This window comes from Trachinotus anak, unplaced genomic scaffold (assembly GCF_046630095.1).
Source record: "Trachinotus anak isolate AG129_WGS33_773 ecotype Australia unplaced genomic scaffold, CSIRO_AGI_Tana_v1 ptg000011l, whole genome shotgun sequence".
Lineage (NCBI taxonomy): Eukaryota > Metazoa > Chordata > Actinopteri > Carangiformes > Carangidae > Trachinotus > Trachinotus anak.
The window spans coordinates 8678338-8697917 of NW_027273862.1; the positions used below are offsets into that span (position 1 = coordinate 8678338).

The 19580-nt window shown below is 40.9% G+C and overlaps 1 protein-coding gene across 3 annotated transcripts in view; it reads right to left on the reverse strand.

Annotated features, from left to right (window-relative positions):
* Positions 1-19580, reverse strand: part of LOC139627493 (potassium/sodium hyperpolarization-activated cyclic nucleotide-gated channel 3-like) — a 76252-nt gene that overhangs the window by 53904 nt on the left and 2768 nt on the right. For all 3 annotated transcript variants that reach the window (XM_071488278.1, XM_071488277.1, XM_071488276.1), the window contains exons 2-3: positions 19351-19522; positions 19057-19170 (exon numbers count right to left, since the gene is read on the reverse strand). The gene's annotated coding sequence lies outside the window, so the exon portion shown is untranslated. The remainder of the gene's footprint in view (positions 1-19056; positions 19171-19350; positions 19523-19580) is intronic.

The window sequence follows — 19580 nt, forward strand, 5'->3', positions numbered from 1 at the left end:
TGTAAATGTGATTTGGGCTGATTAAATGATTGAAATTGATCTGTTTTTGCATAAAAAAGCAGTTTCTGTTTTGAATAATTCATTTGCTTGCTCTGTGGAGTGTGTGTGTGTGTGTTTGCTCCCATTTTCTCTCTGAAGATTAGTTATTGTGGTCCTGCTCAGAAGTACTGACTCACAGTATGTCTGAGAATTCTGACTCATGTTATGGTAAATATTACCAGTTTTATTTTGACCACTACATACCAACACACAGTTCCCAAAAAACACTTTTTCTTACTAAACCTATTGCAATACCTAAACTCCAGGTATTAAAGAGACCATGAGGGTTCTGGAGATATTGATAAACCAACCTTTTAAACTTGCAAATTTCATTAAAACCATATTATACCATGTTTATAAAATTGTTATATACAAGTTTTGACTGTGATGATGAAACTAACAGCAATTAAAGGTCAAACAAGTGAATTGGTCACATACCTGATCTGTTTAATCTAGTACATTGGACAGGTGCATTACTACAAATAAGGGTGCCTATTCTCAGTTCATCTGTGTATATGTTTATGTTATCTTAATGGGGCAGTTTCTCTGTCATTATCTTAGTTGCAGGTAGGGCTGTGGTGATAACAGCATAACTGCAATACCACCTTCAGAATCAGAATCAGAATCAGAATCAGAATCAGTTTTATTGCCAAGTATGTTTTCACATACAAGGAATTTTTTCTGGTGATTGGTGCAATTGAGGATCAGGGGGATCAGCAACAGTGGGGCTCTCTGGCCTTGTTGATAAGGCTAATAGCAGATGGGAAGAAGCTATTTTTGTGGCGAGAGGTTTTGGTCCTGAAGGACCGCAGCCTCCTGCCAGAGGGGAGTGTCACAAAAAGTTTGTGTCCAGGGTGGGAGGAGTCAGCTACAATCTTCCTTGCACGCCTCAAAGTCCTTGAGGCGTACAGGTCCTGGAGGGATGGAAGTTTGCAGCCAATCACCTTCTCCGCAGAGTGGATGATACGCTGTAGTCTGTTATTGTCCTTCTCCGTGGCAGCAGCGTACCAGATGGTGATGGAGGAGGTGAGGATGGACTCAATGATGGAGGTGTAGAAGTTCACCATCATAGTCCTTGGCAGGTTGAACTTCTTCAATTGCCTCAGGAAATACATCCTCTGCTGAGCTTTTTTGATGAGGGAGCTGATGTTCAGAAGCGGAAATGCTCCACGGTAGCCACGGGGGAGTCGCACAGGGTGATGGGGGTGGGTGGGGCTGGGCTCTTCCTGAAATCCACTATCATTTCCACTGTCTTCAGAGCGTTTAGCTCTAGGTTGTTCTGCCTGCACCAGGTCACCAGACGGTCAGTCTCCCACCTGTAGGCAGACTCATCGCCATCAGAGATGAGTCCAATGAGAGCGGTGTCGTCTGCAAACTTCAGGAGCTTGACAGACTGATGGCTGGAGGTGCAGGTGTTGGTGTACAGGGAGAAGAGCAGAGGAGAAAGAACGCAGCCTTGCGTGTGATGATGGCAGTCATCACCTTCATGTGATGACTGCCACAGGGTTGAGCTCATTATCATCAGTAAGAAAAAATACCATCACAGCCCTAGTACCAGTCCTCATAGATCAACAATGAGACAGGGTGTACTTTTAATAATTCATATGACAGTTTGGGAAACCTAAACTGTTTTCTAAACTGCCACCTCTATTGTAAAAGTTTGTACATTGAGTGTTGGGAGGAGACTGGACTTTAAGCAGGGTGTGAAGTGTCCAAGTCACATAGTTTATACACTTACCAATTCCCTCCAAACCCCCTACATAAGTTCTTGTTTTTTCTGTGGCGGTAAAAAAATGTAACGCTACTTCAGTTTTGCTACTTAGCAGTGACTATTTTAATTATCCAAAAAGACCGCTTGTCAGGAATATGAAACATTGATTGATGAAATTAGACATTTTGAATGACTGTTGCTGTAATGCTTCTGGTAAGGGCAATCTGGTTTACATTCATTTTGTCTACAACAAAGTCTCAATTTTATGCCTATGCACCAGAACTGGAGGCACTATGTTTTGGGGTTTTCTCTGTCCATCAGTCCCATTCTTGTGAACACGATATCTTAGTAACATTTTTAGGGAATTTCTTCCAAGTTTGGCAAAAACATGCAAAGATGAACTTATTAGATTTGGTGGTCAAAGATCAAAGGTCAAGGTCACAGTGACCGCACACAACACAGTTTTGGTCTTATGAGTGTAATATCTCTGAAACTCCTGAAGGGAATCCCTTCGAATTTGGTACAAATGTCTACTTAGACTCAAAAATAAACTGATGTTGTAATTCAGCCATATTTCCTACAACCTAAAGCTTTTCCCCACAGAAACTGGTTTATGGCATAAATGCTTTTTGACCTACATTGTAAAATCTGCCACTAGATTTTACTGTATCTAATGTTTAAGTTAAACTAAATATGACTGGAAACAGACAGACATCCACTTCAATGATCACTTTGAGCAGAGATAGGACAGAAGCTGATTGTCAAATTCATCTGCACTGATTGTGACTTCAGTCTGACAGCTGCTAGCTAGCATTAGCTCTCTGGCAAAGACAAACTGAACAAAGTAGAATTCAACCACTGTTTTGTCAAGGTCTACAGCTTCACAACATGTTGTCTGAGATAATCTCTTCAACATACACAAACCAAGAGAGCTCAGATCAGTGTGCTGAATCTATCCTTCTCTAGATCTGTAACAAGACAGCCAGAGTCAGCTAACCATGAGTCACAACAGCCCTGTATACTGTGGCAGGTCTACTTAGACTTCAACTATTCACATCACAGTTTACAAGACTGTCATGACTCAAGACAACTTGAGACTTGAGTCATCTGCATTACTTTTTAACTTTAAAAAAATTATACAATTTTTGTGTAATAACTTGATTTTGACAAAGCAGACATTTAACACATCATGCAGCCCTAACTGAACCACTTTCAACAGGTAGCACAGATGTATATCTTTACTGAGAAAAGGCACAAATACAAAGTTTTTTTTTTTTTTTTTTTTTTTTTATCCAGCTCTAAACCTAAAGCATTTCATTGAGGCCTAAGGGTTCATAATATAAATTACTATTTGAGTTGTGTATTGGTAAGATAATTTTATTTTTTATAAAGCATTAATATTTCTATCTAAAATAGAAACATTAATTATATCTAAAACCTTTTCTCTATTTGTTAATTTCATTTAAACTATATCACATCTGCATTAATGACTTTTAAAGTCAAAGAGAGTTCATTTATGATTTGATTTTATAACTCAGAAAAAAAATCACATAGATGATTTACGTCTAAAGAAAAAATAGTGTAGAACAATTAAAAATACAAAAATTATAGGATTTGGTTTTCCTGTTTGGCACTTCCTTCCATTGAAGTTGCATTTTAGCTGTAAATAGCTGTTATAGCACCAGTTTAACAAAAGTAAACGGAGCAACAGCCTCACATATTCCAATGCCAGTTTTGAGTGAATAAATTAAGTAGACTGAATGAAAACTAAGTATGAAAGACTCTTGAGTGAAAAAAAATCACTTCATTTTATATAAGTTCCACTTAGCCACAGGGAGAGGTGATTTATGATAAAAGCCCATCACACTTAACAGGAGAACAACATCTGTAACGATATCAGCAACAAAAAAGACAACATCTGTGTATTGCCCATAAAAGAGCAGCCCATTGGTTATTAACAAGCCAGTTGGCAAACAGAGCAAGATTTAAGTGTTTAGGACTAAAAAAAACATCAGGTTAAAAGGGTTAATCCTATTTTTGTTGTCACCCGCTTCAATGAACTGTCATAACGGCGCTGTCTTTGCTAAGCACTGCCAGCAGGCACACTGCAAGCACATCACTGACACTGGGGCTGTGCAGTCGCAGGTGGCTATATTTAGGTGAGGCATGCTGGTTTATCAAACCTAGGCTAAGAAGATTTCATCAGAGGTAGAGGCAAATCTCCCCAACCTTAGGCCAAGAGAAAACAGAGGGATTTACTAAATACCTGCGAAAGGGAGAGGAGAAGAAAAATCAACTGAAAGGAGTCAGCCTTACCTAACGCTGCTAAAAGAGGTCCATAAATAAGATTACAAGAGGTTCTACTGGTAGGACATCAAGGAAAGGGTATAGTGTATGATTTTTCATTCACCTCTAAAGCTCTGTCTAGGACTGTTATTCAACACAGCCAACAGAAAGACAATGCTAAAGCCAATGTCATGTCTGCTGTAGTAGAACACATTTTCTCACAGACAGAGGTCTGAGGTAAACAGTGGAAAACGTAAAAGACGGAGATTCATAACCACTAAAATTCAAACATAAGAGGGGAACCACAAGAGTACTATCACTCTGAAATGGATCAACAGGTCCTTTAAAGCTCAGACTAACATGAAAAGAACAACTAAATCTAACTTGTTAGGTAATTCTTAATTTGAGAAAATCTTCCGCCTCTGTATGTATGTCGTTTAGTGTTCAGTGTACCATATGTACTGTATAGTGACAGTGAGGGTCCAGAACCAGGATGACCATTCTCTGAAAGCTGTAGCATCAGTCCCACAAATGATGCCCTGGATCCACACATTGAAATAAGTCCAACCAACTTGCTCTGATGTTTGAATAGCTCAGAAGTGTGCACTTAAGAGCCCTTTCTAAATCATAAAATCACCAGAGCCACTGACCAGATGTAATCAGGGAGTCTTCTGTGAAGAAGTCTGTGTTTCCTGTCCCTTTCTCATGCCAATGGGATCTTTTCTCTTTTTTTGGACGTTACTGATGAGGCTCTACCTGGTGCCATGAGTAGCTACTCAGTGTTCCTGTACTTGTCCCTGCAGCCCTAGAGAGTCCTTCACAGCTTCCCAGAGAACAACTTGCTACCTATCTAGAAACAAAAACTGTACATGGGTAGTCCTCTGTCAGAAAATAAATATGTCCTCTGGGGAGAAAAACACTGAGAGACAGTGAGTGGCAGGGCTGTAGAAGACACAGAGAGGAAAGAAAGCTCTCTAGACGGTGCCATCAGCATTCACTTATCCTACTAGCATTTGCCAGTATCTGCACTCGAGCTTTGTAGACTGTCATCCTGCCACTAATTGCATCTGTGTTTTATCATGATGCCTTGTTATCTCCCACAAGGTCTTTAGGGTCATGTCAAAAGGGTCCCCTGTCAGCCAGCCACAGAGTGTGGCAGAGGAAACACTGGCCAGGGCCTCCCAACTGAAAGCAAAAAAAATAAAAAATCCCTCCCCCACCAACGCACTGCCCTGTTTGACAGGAGAGAGCTTTCTCTTTACATAGATGAAGTGCTAAGATAATGTACTGTCTGTAATAGCAGGCGCTGGTCATGCTTTAGCCCATCGCCTGATGCCCTTGCTCTGGGCTGCACCAGTACTGGGCCACTATCTTCACAACTTCAGGTGCTGCAATCAGCAAATGGAGCAGTCACAATGAAAGCCTTTTCTATCCATCTCCAAAACGATGATTGGAGGTCAAAGGGTGAGAGGAAGAGTAAGGGCACAAGAAGAAAAAAATAAGGGGAGAGAAAATGTGGAAACTGTGAGAACAAATGAGACTGCACATAATGTTAAGACTGAGGGGAAGAGACAGCCAACAGTGTAAGAGTGTATGAAGAGAGAGCCATGTCAGTATGGTCATCTGGACAAAGGGGGTCATCTCTTTTTGCTCCAGAAAAAACTTTTTTCTTGTATCACCATGTCTTGGGAAAAAAAGATGTAAGAGAAAAACAAAAAGAATGAGGTTAATAAAATTACTACAGATTAAAAGCTGATGGAAAACCTTCATTAAGAAGACAATCTGAGAATAAGGGCAGGATTTATTATTTTGTTCGCTCTATAATTTCCCTTTTCTTGGACATACTAAACAACCTCAGAGATTTGATTTATAACATTGCTAAACACTGGCTAACTTGGTACAACCAAAGCTGGTGTCGGGTAAAAGACGACGTGTGATTGCCTAAAGAGATGGAGAAAAATCAGGAGTCACTCCCCCCACCCACAGTAGAGCAGTGGGAACAATCTGTCTCTCACAACTGCATGTCTTCTAGACACCCCAGTATGTGGCAAGGCCAGGCCTAACACATTGATCCAGGGAACCATTTCCTGTGAATCATGGCAGCCACACACAGAGTTCTTTATTCAGCGCACTGGACTCTGGTCCTCTCTGAGTGGAAATCCCACTGTTTCTGAAGCACTTTAGCCTTCTCTACATTCTTACAGAGTAAACCATGGAGAGGTCCTTCATGCAGATGCCATCCTCCTGCCATGTGTGTTGTTATGTATACAGACAGGTGACAACCTGAATAAATGAATAAATGGAGACACAATGAATGCAGATGCTTCCACAAGGTGCACTGCATGGATAAAAATGCTGAGCAGGTCCAGTTGAGTCTGATTTTGTATCAAGATGGCAAAAGGAAAAGAAGTCAATTTAAAAAAGGGTTCAGGGCACAGATGGCAGGAGCTTCAGTCACAAAGATGCTCAACTGGCTGGTGTTTCAATAGGAACAGTGACTAAAGTGCCATCTGCATTTAGATCTTTGGGACAGGCATCAGTAAACAGAGTCAGCAAAAAAGTGGCCACAAACTCACATATACATATACTTCAATTGGACAAAATAGCCTGAACTCAAGGTCCAGCTTTTGTTGCATTTCAACAATAACTCATCAGCAAGTCTGTGCATGTGCACAGTTATCATGAAGTTGGCACAGTCACATAAACAACAGAACTGAAACAAATTTTTAACACATTAGAAAATAACAACTGAACCATCATGACAACTGAGTAAATGCCATTTGCAGTTGAAAACCATAAAATGCAGATTTAAAGTCTAGTCAAGTATAAATGAGATGATCTCTGATCGACGGAGGCATTACATCTGACAAAACATTTAGGCATTTTTTAGACAACAGGCAGGTCTAATTTGAAAACTCTGTAAAACTGAATTTTGTATTAAAAAAACACAAACACAATATGATCTATCATCATTACTGACCAACTCCCGCACATGGTAATCCTTTGTAATAGTAATATACACAGACGCTGAAGGGAAAAAAGAAAAAAGTCATTTTCTTTGCCGTTTCCATTTTTTAGCATTTTACACATAACTTGATATTTAAAAGATAAGACAGACATAAAGATGATGGAGATGTAGAAGAATGAAGTGCAATGTATCTGTCACTGTTACATGTTACATGGTCATCCACCTGAGTCACCTACAGGTGGAAATGATTATTATTTCTGGCACATTCTGCTAATTGGCTTTGAACTTAATATACACTGCCTGTTAAGATGACTTTGCAATGGTGCGTGTCTTACATTAAATTCAAAGTGCCTTTTAATACAGAGTTTCTCAAATTTGTCCACCCCCTGAAGCAACATATCACTGCCAGTTTCACATCTTGGCCATTTCCTATCTAGGCTGATAGGAAAAAAGCAATCCAATTTCAGAGAGACAAGGGGTGTGAGAATCCACCTGGGACACAGGCAGGGCTGAAAAGGTCAACCTGTATGTACTAGATATAGCAGAATCTGTGTGAGGAGGAATGAACAGTTTGGGGCTGTGGTGTGCGTGCAGAGGTCAACGCATAGGAAGTTATGATTTGGTTACCGAACTATTCATAAAAACATTGGGTCATTTTTTAGGCACAAACACAAAGCAGTCTCTCTGCATACCACTTTTCTCCAGCTGAAGGACGAATCAGGGTCAAAACACAGTTTGCAATTAATAGCTGAAACAGTGGTGTACTGAGCTGCCATATCATGTGAATGTTTGTGCTTTGCACCCTCACAGCATTGTTAAAATTAGCAAATCCCGGCCATCTGGCTCCTAACTAGGCAGGAACAAACCAAGAAAAGTTGTTGCAAACAGTATTTAATGCAGGTGTGTGTGTGTAAGTACATGTCTAGATGCTGAATAGAAGACACGAGAGAGAGAGACAGTAAAATACAAGAAGTATTTTAACCAAAGCAATCTTAATTATTCATTCCAACCATGCTGACAATTCCCATAAAATACAGCTTGCTGTGCTTATTTGATTACTGGCAACAAAGTGATTTCTTGTTTTCAAAGTTAAATAAATTCTTCAGTTATTACAAATGTATTAGTAAAAAGCAACAATGAAAGAGAGAGTATTCTTTAGCCTGGTTATAAACTAGGTGAGAAGAATGCAGAAGGCTGGATCACTGCAGTGCCCGTAATCAAAGTAAAGAATGCCCTCTTGGGTATCACTGGAAGATTACACCTATATAATCTGTGTTGATGTTGAATGCTTTTTCGTCCAGCAGTGATTACATGTCAAATGTCAGATGAAATTAAAAACTAAATGCGTAAAATGAGATTAATAAACATAGCCACTACTGTATGTGGATGGAAAAATAATTGCCACTGTGCCACTGTGAAATAAAAAGCATACAGTAGTTGCAGCCCCTTTTGCACAATTTATATGTTAAGTGTCACAAGGGTCAACATATCTGTTGTAACTTGTTCCCTCCCCTTCTCAACATCTCCCCTGCATGAGCCAAGTGGACAGGTGAAGTCAACTACGGATCAGTGTCAGTCCACTGAAAAGAGAAAGCAGACTCCTAAGACACACGTTTGCACTTTTCTCTTTCCAAAAAAAAAAGAGGATATGGCGCTAAAATTATGCTGCAGTATAGCCAGAAGCAAAATCTACAAAAAGGTCTACAGAGGTCTTGGTCACTCTAATGTCACATACAAGGAACGTCAAATGTGGCCTCACAATGGGGCGATAAATTGTTAAAAAAAATAAATAAATTTGGTACACATTTTCTCCATCCACTCCCTAAAATGATGAGATAAGTGAAACTGTCATATTTACCTCTGGTCAGTGGGGCAATAATCACATCTGTCCAGTGGCAGGAAAAATAAATTTGACACTGAAATGTGTTAAAAGAGGAAAAACTCGAGAATGGGATCTTGGCTGCCTAGTGTTGTGTATCCACCTGGAGAGATTATAAATTGATGTTGCAGTGCAGAGGATGGTGAAGCGGGAAGGACACACAACATTGCTTTTGTCAGGTGACCAAAATACATCAAGCATACCAGCTGGGTGACATGCGGCACAGAGAATGCTTCCAGCAGGTTTTCCCATTTTCAAAATGTATATAATGTCCAATCAATCAATATAATCTCACCTCGAGATTACTTTGCCAAGGTTAAACTCAGCTCTCTCTCTCGCCAAACATATAAAGCTGAATTAAGTGATGTTTCAGGGGGGAGGGGGCGAATTACAGGCATGAAGAAGAAAAAAAAAGGGCCACTCTTTTACAGTTGTGATCCCATGTCCTGATTTCACACTCCCACACAAGTGTGCCTGGTGAGGTCACACGGTACCGTTCAATCATTCTGTCACTATGACAGGCAACCTTCCACCCACCGGCCACGCACATCCTCCCTGGGCTCCCTCCATTAAATAAATTGTGCTGTAATAATCTCTTGGCTCCTAATATTCGTGGTTGAGCACAGCAGCCTATTTTGATTACCCCACTTTCGGGGCCAGCCAGAACCATCTGTAATCCCCATGTTTTACCCTCACTAAATTAAAGGAGGAATTATTTAATGTTGACCGAAAGGAATAGTGTCATTCATCCTATGTAGTCTCATGCAGCCTTTTTTTCCACCTTCCCATACAGATTAGCACAATAAGAAAAGAAGAAATGGCCCATGAAGACAAAGGCTAACACTCAACAGTCTGGATTCAGTTCATGAACCTCTTATTGAACATGCTGATCTCATATGGATATAACAATTAACACCATTAAGACTTAGAGCATTGAAAAACTGACAGAAACAGCTTAAATTAGGCTCTGTATGTTCAGGCTTTCCAGCACCTCATCTGGACTTTTTGTGTAATTCTCAGTCAGACTCCTGCCACCGCCACAGAGGGGAATCACTCTTGCTGCAGCCGTTTGTTTCTCCATCTCATTTTTCAATGAATCCACTGGCATCGATGGCAAGCTGCAGGCCTCACGAGATCCAAACAAATCAATAGCAAAACATAGTCTCAAATCAACCACAATCAACCTGACTGAAATGGAGAATGTTGTTATTCAATCTGATCCTCCTACAATCACAAACACAACACACACATACGCACACTCTGGTACAGTAAGCATACCATATTTTCAACAAAAAGCCTGTAGCTGTTAGCGGCTGCTAATGCTTGATAAGGACTGCAAACCTAAGGTTCACAATTTGAGCAGGATTTATCAAAAATCATCAAAGGAATAATAACCATGGAAATTATTTCCCCCAGATTTTCCACAAAATACAAGGGCAGACTAAGTTCAGGTAGCACAGCTACCATTCTCTCTTTATTCTTATCAAGTATAGTGAGCTTTCCCTTACCATTTTAGTCTGTTGAACATTAAAATATGCAGATATGCACAAGTAAACAGAGCTATACTAATACTGTCAGAGGCTGTCGAAAAAAAATTCTTATATTTCGGCTAATAGAGGACATTAAAAATACCATGACTCACTTTCACAAGAGAAAGAAACCATCAAATCAGAAAATGGTTAAATAAACAGGTAAGATTTGCCTGAATTGAGACAGTGCACACTCAGACTGTCGACACTTAAAATACTTAAAAGTTACTTCCTTTTCACTGTATCACAGCCTTAATGTGCGCTACATTTGCTCTACTTTTCTTTAATATATTCTCTGCAAAAAATAACAGAAGCCAAATTGTAAGGTGTCTTTTCAGAGGATTTATTTTTGCCACTGTCTAGGTAAGTGTCCTCTGGGAAACAGAACTGGATGTGCAGGAGGAATAAAAGGCTGTTGAAAAAGTGAACTTTGGAGAGGGGATGGAAGGATTCGCCCGACTGTTGCAAAGGGATTTAACTGATTGACAGAGACTGCAGGACAGCCGACCCCCCTCTCTGATAGCGTTGGCAACACGGTTCTAAAGGAAAAGGGGGGGGGGGGGGGCTTAATAGAGCCTTCAGTGTAAGGAAGAGGTCTAATATGCGACATCTTCTTTTCCATCTCTCCAGGGAAATGTGGAAGTCTTTCCAACAGATGTGTCCTCTGGGCACTGAATCACAAGATAATTAAAAGGCACTTGAGGATCAGAGGGATGCATTCTAATATTGTGCCGCATCATTTGTCTAGAACACTGCACAAGGCTGTTGCATTGATAGAATACACTCAAAGGGCTCTATGCAAACACCAAACAGGTAAGAAAAAAAAGTAATCATCCGGTTTTCATCATGCAAAGATAGGGGTATTATTTTGTCAATCTAGCATTGAAATACCACTGAAATTCTGGTACCTTTAAAAAGGGCACAAGTATTATGACTTTTATCAGTGTCTATTTACGACCAAGGACATGCAATATCAGTAGGTCTCAGCACAGCATATGCTATCATAAAGTCACATTTTCACAACAGAGACAAGTAAGCAGAACAAATATCCATCCAACGAGTCCAGTCAGGAGAAGGGCAGAGGGTGCTGTTATCTCAGCACCAATCATATGTATTTCTCAACAACCTTATCAAACCTCCACAGATATTTTATGGTCATCATGTGCCTAAGGTCTGTGGTAATCATCATTTTTTAAGACTTCATATCAATCAGTCATCTTGTAGGGATGCTTGTCTCCTTCTTTTGGGTTGTAGATGTCACCCCCTGGTTAAATGACCATATGTGTTTACTGGGAGATGCTCGTTCAGAATCGAAGGAGGCCGTTCAGCTTTGCATCTGGAAATGAGGCTGTAGATTGGATTATGATGCCATTTTTAATCCGTCTTTTTCCCTTGCAAGATATTGCTCCACCCCTGCTTCTTAGCGTTATACAATACTTGACAAGAGGAGATTTTGCTGAATTCCGCCACAGTGATGACTACGTGATTCCTTGTGACACTCTAATTTGAGCTTATGGTGCCAAAGCTTTGATGCAGACATGGGAATAAAACTTTTAGTCACAGAGACCCTTCTCTTCTCCGGGTCCATTTAAAAGGTCCCACTCATCTCCTTGTGTACTTTAATTACAGTCATCTTGTCCTGTCTCTGATCCTCATTTTGGAGGAAGTAGGCACCCAAGTATCATGTTTCTCCTTTAGTTCATTAAAAATAAAGTACTTGCTGAAACTCATCTCACTATGCCTCGTTAACTGACATGAAGTAATGTTTTTCTCTTGCCGTCATGTAGATGGGTTTCAGCAGTATAATACTGATAAAAAGGTGTCACAGATGTTGCCTTCCTTCCGTGATGGGCTATTATCCTTTAATTGACTTCTATATTTATAAGTTATTAAAGTAAATTTATCTGTTTGTGTTTATATTCATGTCTTTCCCCTTTTACCCAGAGAGAAATATGAGAATCTTTTCCTATACAGTGATAACCAACCAGCACAGTCTCCATTTTTTACTCTCCTGATTGAATGCCACATCTGTGGTTTTAATTGTAGAGTTGATTGATTATGTAATCATAGTGTTGAGTGCTTGAACCACAAGCAAACTGCTCTCAGATCGCCAAAATGTTTAATTATGGTAATATACAGTATCCACCCTCAGACCCCGAACAAGTGGGTGGCTAACCTCATTTTTTAGAGCCCTTCTCTCTCAGTGCATTTTCATTTATCTATTTATTTTTGGTACATCTCACTGAGAGAGTCACACATGCATCTATTTCAATGGGTGCAGTGTGAAACAGATTCCCTGTTTCGGCGTCTTGCTCAAAGACACTTCAAAATGGACAGCTGGTGCCAAATCTCTGACCTTTCAGTATCAGGACACATTTCCGATGCCCAAAATCACCCTTCCTCGTGACATTTAAGACAGTGAGTAAGAGGGCAGAGAGGGTCAGAGGAAACACAACCAGCTGGGAGGAGCAAAACAAAAATGGCAGACTGTCTAATACATATCTCACTTCTTCGTGATGACCTGTCCAGACTGTGTGTTTATTTGGAAAAAGGAATCCCTAATCAGTGCACTAAGTTGTATGAGTATAACACCAATATGCCAAGATGACTGGTACAGACGTTTACTCGTTAAAGGTTTTGACAGAGCAGTCACTGAGAAAATACTACATGGAAACAGACAGGTTCTTAACAGATAACAGATTGGAAACCCTAAATAACAGAACTGATCACCTGGATCTTTACCTGAATCAAACCAAAGATTGGCTGAAATAAGCTGTTACAGATTTTCCTTTATTGCAGAAGAAATCCCATCTTGATTATATAAATATTTCTTTATTTCTGTCTAACTTTCAATCATACACAAAAAAAAGACAATTCAATTAAAAAAGAAAACTTTTCATGACAGCTTGAGACAGCTGATATAAGAGTCCCTGTTAAATACAAAATTCAACAGAAAACATCCAGTGATGTCAGCCACCACTGTGTTCTTGTCCCTTGTCTCAGGATAAACAGACAGATAAATGTGTCTGTTTTCTATTCTAGGATGAGTTTTATTTAGCCTTTCCCTCTGACACCCCAGGCCTTTGAGCAACTCGCACTACAACTCACATGTCTCTCAAAGTCAGACATCCTGTTCTTGAGGGAGAAAAACACCTTTCTGCGATAAGTGATAGTTTCTATATAGCATGCCATTAAATCATCATAGTCAATCAAACACCAGGCAGCCTAGACAACATTCAATGTCAGACAAGGAGAAATGTTACAGTACATGTAACAATGTTGATACTGCTCTATATCCCATTTACATCAGCACTAATGTCTCCACGTGAGTTAAATGATAGGTGGTGGATGCACTGGTGAACTAAATGCCAAGGCTGACATGGCTTACAATGAAATAGTTTTGCCTGAATTATTTTGTTAGAGAAAAATGTGTTCGATTAAAAAAGGCTTAGGTTCATCCCATACTTACAATACAAACGGTGAGGTTGTCAAATTTATTTAAACTTTATTAGTTGAAGGAAGCAAATTATGTAAGCAGTTTCGATCAAAGGCATTTCATTCTATGAGGCACTAATAATATCAAGTTCATATACACACCTGTTTATACTATAGTGTGCTTAGTGTGTACAGTATTCAGACCAAGCCACAGCATCGGCAGCTGCCACTGTTTTTGACAATAAACAAGTGCACACAAGCAGCTCCCTGTCACCTCTTACAAAAAGGACATTTGAGATCCTAAAAAAGCCATATACATATGTATGCATATGCCTGTGAGCTTCATTTCATCCTCTGTTTAAAAGCATCCTTACCATTCTGCAATCTTAAAAGTGAGGATGAAGGACCTTAAATCTAGTTAAGAGCCTCCATGTGGCCATGAATCAGATGCATATGGCCAATAACATACTCAAGGGCAGTAAGAAGGAATCTGTCTGACAATGAGAGTGCTCGTGGACTTTTTCTATTCGGTTTTGCTGCTGTATTTTATCAATAGCACAGATAACACCATTATTAAATGTGTTGATCAATTCAAAATTGCCCTACAACTGTAATTATTAGTCACATTAAATTAAGAAAATGATTTAACAGTGTTGCTTCTCAAAACACTGCATAGAAAAGAAGAGAAGAATAGGAAAATCAATATGTAAGCCTGTAAGGACAATGTGTAGTGAAGGCCTCATCGCTAACGCTAATCATTGATAAATGAAGTGCCCTGAACACAAGTTTGCTCAAATAAAGAAGAAAGGAAGAGGATTCAAGAAGGGCTTCAATTATATATCTATTTGGATTGCATCTGCCTAAAATAGGTAAACTGGCCTAATTAGAAAAGGTTGTGTTACTTGAGGGTTGTTTCATAACACAACAAAACAGTGTGTCTACAGGCCTCCTAACTAATGAACAGAATTCTTATTCTGTGTTATGGCACTAACAAATTCCTTATTCATTTAGCCTATAAATAAATAGGTGAGCTGTAAGGATTTTTATAAAGCAATAAAGCACATTAATAACAGCTGTGCCTTTGGATGTAATCTTTCAGCATGAAGGAGTACGATAAGTGATGAAGGTGGTATAAAGCTGGATAAAACGATGACTGGGCTGCTCTTGGGGTGATGAATGACCTAATATATGATAAACACACTGAGAAAAACATCTGGGCCTGTGCAAGAATTTGACGTTAAAGTGACAACTCAATGTAAAACATTTGCTGCGAGGAGAGCACTTGTAAGGGGTCTGAATTTACCTGAAATCACTGTAAGGGTGAATTATCCAAAATCCGGCGGATTTAACCCGCTCTTGTTCCCGTTCAACCGCCTTCTCACTTCCAAACATCCTCAGGGAGAACTTGTTGACCCCTGGTTGGAGCATTGCTCCAAACTGTCTGTGCATGAACCCAGCTTGATATAATCTCTCGTCGTCCGGCAGAATTTGATCAATGCCATCCAACTTTATAAACCCTGCCTGCTGGCCTGGGGAATCGTTTTGGGTACCGCTGCCGCCGCTGGCCCCTTGCGCGCCTTGATCCGGCGGCCCATCACCGATGGCTCCGGGGGGGCTCTCCTCGCTCGGGGTTACATCCCCCTCGGTGATCAGGCGCCTCTCTTCCGCCGAGTCCGAGTCGTGCACATGCCGACTTGTGATGGACGAGAGGCTGCCTCGAAACCTCCGACAATCTCCATTTGAGCTGGTCTTCATCGGTCTCCCTATGTCCGTCTCCATGATCATAGACTCCCCACCTTTGGTCTCCCCGATGCCTTTGCAGCTTCCCCCAGAGGTCGGCGACGGTAGAGGTTTCATCCTAATGCTCTTCCTCCGGGTGTCCTTGTCTGCGTCTTCTCCTTCGCCCATTATAGATGCTTTCTGTCCAATGTGCTGTGGCAAACTGTAGAGCCTTTTACGCATGGAGGAGTGCAACCTGTCCATTATGACATTGAGACACAGCGGAGAAAATGAAATAAATCCTGATTGTTAGGCTGTATTGAAACGATTATTGCCACCAGCTCCGCGCTCCCTATCTGTTTGTGAGAGCGATCAGTCTGGAGCTAATCTGAATCCCTGAAAGCCTACTACACATGACATGGACCGCCGTGGCTCTACTGAAACAGATGGGAGACACTCTTTTTCATAATTAGACTACCTGACAGTTTGCATATGTCCTCACGCACAGTCTGGGCGGTCCGCTTGGCCACTGCGTCCCCGATGCACATCTTTGTGCCGTTTCGACATTGTGCGCAAAAGTGGAAAAACTGCTTGAAAGTCACCTTAGCGTGACATGTGAGGGACGTGCCGACGGACGGTGATACAGAGACGAGGGAAAGGTCATGCGCGACAAAGGATGCTCTTCTCATCAGATGTCTTTCCAGCTGCCGTCAAACAACGCGACACAATCATGCAAAATACAGTAGAGCATTCCAGGGAGCGCTGACATCACTGATCCATAGTCAGGGTGCGTTTTGGTGAATTGTGAATATTCATGATGCTGATCTATTGGGTTGCCATAGGAGCGAGAACTGCAAATAAGCTCAGCCCACCTTGTTTAAAGGGGAATGCTCTTCCCATTCTTAAAACGCTCTCCTGTTCTCTCAAGGTAAGGCTACAGGTAGGCGATGCAAACGCATTGTTCAGCTCTGCGAGGCTGGAGGCTTCAGGTGGATAAACCAAATAGCCTGTTTGCGATCCGGATCAGACTGCTCTCCTGCGTAATTTGCGCACACAAATACAGTTGAAGCTAGAGTAAGCATTAAGCAGCATGGCAATTAATACCAATAAATACAAGCATACTTTGACATTTGAAATTATTTGTTTTTACAGAGGGTCCCACGACACAGCACGGTTAAAATGAATAGCCTGACTAGGATTCATTTCGAAATTTGACAGGTTCTCCTCACATGTAGGCTGATAAACAAAACCATTTTGGAAAAGCCACACTGTCTTCAGAAACATTCACCTAAGTATTTCTATTTTTGAACCATACAAATATTTAGGCTATTCTGTAATATCACCGGTATTGAGGCGTAATGGCTACTACACTTTAAAATGGGACACTGAAGGATGGCAGACATGATGGTTGACTAACACTTTATGTTAAGCAAACATTAAATAATGAATTTTCTAATTCAAAACAAAATAAAATTTTGTAAGATTTCAGTTTGATCCCAGGGTCATTATCAGGGTCAAGAATTAACAAAAACATGTAGGATCGATGTTGCACACACTTCTTCCTTCTAAACTAATGTCACAGTATGACAGAAATCCTCCACGTGTATCATCTGTGGTATTATCCCATACTGAACATACCTTCTTTCACAGTGTTGACATAGTGCTAAACTGTGAATGTACAGTAAATCTAGAAAATATAAGTCCCATGGCTGCACACTTTAGCACATCCATCCTGATTATTAAAAATGCCTTACCTCTGTACTATCCATAAGACTTTTTTTTCAACACATTAGATCATGCAATAATGACATAACTGTTTAGGGACAATGTTGTTAAGGGTAGTGTTAGTGATCACAAATTCCATTTATTTAGCTTGTTCTGACATTTTCTGAGAGCCACGACCCCCTTTTTCCTTGCTTATGTCCTAACTGTGCTGTGCCTGTGACTAGTGCTACGAGTGGTCTCTTGTTAGGCAAGTTGACAGGCTGGATGTGGGGAAAAAAAAATTCCAGTGGGGAGATCAGACTGGATGTACACTAAAGATAACTGCTTTTAGCTAGACATGGTGTTACAGGTATGTAACACAGCTGGACCAATGAAATGTCCAGACTGATAATAGTTCATTGCAGATATATTGTTGTCAGAATATGTCCACCCCTAGGTAGAAAGAAAATGTAGTGCAGATCTGCCAAACTAGCTTTTACGTCATTTTGAAACAATGTCCTTTACACACTTGGTCTCTGTTGGAGAGCACTGACAAGTGGATTTGTCACCTATTCAGTATCAACACAAGTATAACAAACCACGACACCATCGACGACAAACAATAACAAACTCAGTCCGCACCCCTTGAAGAAGGTGAAGTCCACAACAAGTTAAAAGAGGTTGTTAGAGAAAAGGACGAGGCGGCTGGAAAACAGCCATCCATGACATCTTACAGGACAGCACAAAAGCATAGTCTACACTGAGGATGGAAACAGAGGCAGCTGTGTCAACTTCTGTGTCCACTGACACACAATCTGCAGAGACAACTGAAGCACAGTCTGAACACTGAAGAAGACCTTAGACCTGATCCAGATATGGAAATGGATCTGACGATTCAGGCCCTCCTTCAAATATCTGAGCTTGAGCTATATCAGCTCATGGATGAGAAGGAGGAGAAGATGTACCTGCTGGAAGTGGAAAACTGAGCCTTCATAATGGAGGCAAAGCAGTTGAGGCTAGAACTAACAGACGTAACAGAGGAGAAGATGGGTGTTATTGTTGACCTGTCCACATCAGGGAAGATGGAATGGGAAGCTGCCCTAAAAATACAAAAACTAGAGGAAGCTCTCAAAGATAAGCGGGAGGAGGCTGAGATATGCACAGTCAGTCAGGTTGAGGAAACCTGCATATTTCAAACTGCACTGAATCGGGCTGAGAACAATCTGGATACATTTTGGTGCCAGTGGGAGGAGGAGAGGTCCAGTCTACTGACTGAGCAAATCCAGGCAGCGACCAGCCTTAAAGCATCACTGATCCAGGTGCAGGAAGACCTGGACTGAAAAAGGCTCTGGAGGCATAAAGAAAAGTCCTGCCTCCTGGAGTCTCTGAGGAGCACCAAACAAGCTCTGGGCCAAATGGAACAAGAGAGAGAATGGATATCAGCTAATGGGTAAATTCATCAATCTGTAAAATCAGATGAAGGAGGTTCACGGCAAACCAAAGAAAAAAAATCAATATGAAGACGATTCCTTCAGCTCTTCAAATGAACTGGTGGGCCCCCCAACCTCGTTTTGACCTCCCAAAGTAATATCAACCCTACCTATAATCCTACTCCTACCCCTATTTTCTCTCTCCTCCTTTCTCTTGCTCTTTCTGTCTCTCTCTCTCTCTGGTCTATCGTCACCCCCCCTCTTCCCGCCTTTTATTCCCAGTAATTCTTGGTCAGAGCTTGCCAATGTATTTGTAAAGACATTTCCTCCATGAACTGAGCAATTCATAGTCTCACCTGTACAGCAGACATGCTGGTGGGTTGCAGAGCTTGCTGCAGAGCCTGGCTGAAGAGATAGTTACTGACTGGGGTCCCTGCTGGCATGGGAGCGACACCACTGGAGGGGTCCGCCTAATCAAAGACAGAATGACAGTAAAGAAAAAAGAAGATAAATGTATTCATCTGCAGGCAGGTAGCCAGGTTTTGTTGCAGAGTTCATATTCCTTAAACATAAATTCATTATCATCAGTTCAGTGGTTTAAATGAAAATAAATGATCTGTATATCTTTTTCAAATGTAAATAAATCTCACCTGGCTTGTTGTTGTGGGAGAGACTGCACTGCTGTCCACTGCTGGGCCAAAGCTGTGGCAAGCTCACTCTGTTATTGGTTGAGAGCCTGGCTCTGAGACACTGCTCGTATTCTTGCTGAGGCCCCATAAGAAAATGTCCTGCTCTTGGAGTTTTACAGGAGCACCAAGCAGGCTTTGAACAACAAGAAGGAAGCGAGAGAAAACTTCATGGATAAACAGATGGGTAGATT